Raw genomic sequence first — 1,806 nt, 5'->3', positions numbered from 1 at the left:
ATGTATGAAACGAGATGCCAGTCCAGGTTCAATGCACGATACTGGATGCTTGGGGCTAGTGCACTGGGACGACCCAGAGGGATGGTATGGGGAGGGAGGAGGGAGGAGGGTTCAGGATGGGGAGCACATGTATACCTGTGATGGATGCATTTTGATATTTGGCAAAGCTAATACAATTATGCAAAGTTTAAAAATAAAAAAAAAAAAAAAAAGACCATGGCGGGGGAAAAAAATCAAATAATGATGTCGATAATGTTGATCACCTCTATTGGAAGAAAAAACGCTACATATTAAGCACAGTGCTCATTATATATTTATTTAACAATCCTATAATTTATTAATAAAATGCTTTGTAGCATATATGCCTTAAAAAAAAAAAAAGCATCGATTCTTCAGAGCTTAGCTTTCTTTATAGTCCAACTCTCACATCCATACATGACTACTGGAAAAACCATAGCTTTGACTAGATGGACATTTGTTAGCAAAGTAATGTCTCTGCTTTATAATATGCTGTCTAGGTTGGTCACAGCTTTTCTTCCAAGGAGCAAGTGTCTTTTAATTTCATGGCTGCAGTCACCATCTGCAGTGATATTGGAGTCCATAAAAATATTTTTTTATTTTATTTTTTTAATTTATAAATTTCCAAAACAATGTTTCCATTGTTTCCTCATCTATTTGCCATGAAGTGATGGGAATGTATAGACTTAAGAAAATAGGACAAAACATGACATCTGAGAGCATAAAATAATACATTGGTTAAAAAAAAAAAAAAACTAGCATTGCTCAGAGGAAGATGTATATAACATCTTAGCCATCTATATAATTAATAGACAAAATTTTGATACTAAAAATTTTTGAAAACGTGATGAGACTGGGTAGAGCCAAATGTAATATTGGGATTAAATTTTTAAAATAAACAAACTGAATACATTTTGAAAGTTAATAATTTAAAAAGAACTAGCATTCTGATTAAAGAGATCTTTAAATATCAAACAAAACTCAGATCCCTCTCCAACATTATTCCCAGTTTTCACCACTCACTCCTCTTCTCATTGCTATGCTTTTCTTGTTTAAGTGAAAATAGTTTTCCTATAAACTAAAGACTCTAGTTTTTATAATAGAAATAAAATCTGCCAAAATGCCTATCCAAAACCCATCTGTTACAGAAAACATTTCAAATTCATTGACCACCTACTCCACATTGCCACACTTCCAATTCTGTTCACATTATAAAAAAAAAAAAAAAAAAGTAATTTCTTCCTGGGTAGAATTCACTGCATATCATTTCCAACCACCCACAAATAAATTCTACAATAAATGGCTAGGCAATATCCAATGCATAACAAGTGTCAGATTGTTTTGCTACAGAATGTTCTACCAGTTTCTGACTACTACTATCTTACATTCCCTCATCCTATCTTTCTTGAGAAACCACTTCCCATTTCCGCTCCACCCTCATTCAACTTTGCAGATAAAAGGACATATCATCTCAGAGGCAGAAAGATAAGAATGCTAAGAATATAGAGACAAAAGGAAAATAAAAGAGATATAAAAGAAGGAAAAATAAGGCAATTGAAAGAAGGATCACTCTTATACCTCATGTGAGTGAAAGTCGCTCATTTCAGTTCAGTTCCATCACTCAGTCGTGTCCGACTCTTTGAGACCCCATGAATTGCAGCGCGCCAGGTCTCCCTGTCCATCACCAACTCCCGGAGTTCACTCAGACTCACGTCCATTGAGTCAGTGATGCCATCCAGCCATCTCATCCTCTGTCGTCCCCTTCTCCTCCTGCCCCCAATCCCTCCC

General features: G+C 35.5%; 1 protein-coding gene across 2 annotated transcripts in view; it reads right to left on the bottom strand.

The window, feature by feature from the left end:
- Positions 1 to 1,806, bottom strand: part of PCDH9 (protocadherin 9) — a 1,139,636-nt gene that overhangs the window by 152,419 nt on the left and 985,411 nt on the right. The gene's annotated exons all lie outside the window — the stretch shown is intronic.

This window comes from Bison bison, unplaced genomic scaffold (assembly GCF_000754665.1).
Source record: "Bison bison bison isolate TAMUID 2011002044 unplaced genomic scaffold, Bison_UMD1.0 scf7180017864358, whole genome shotgun sequence".
Lineage (NCBI taxonomy): Eukaryota > Metazoa > Chordata > Mammalia > Artiodactyla > Bovidae > Bison > Bison bison.
Note: the sequence above shows the minus strand (reverse complement) of the source record. Positions and strands in the feature narration are given on the sequence as shown.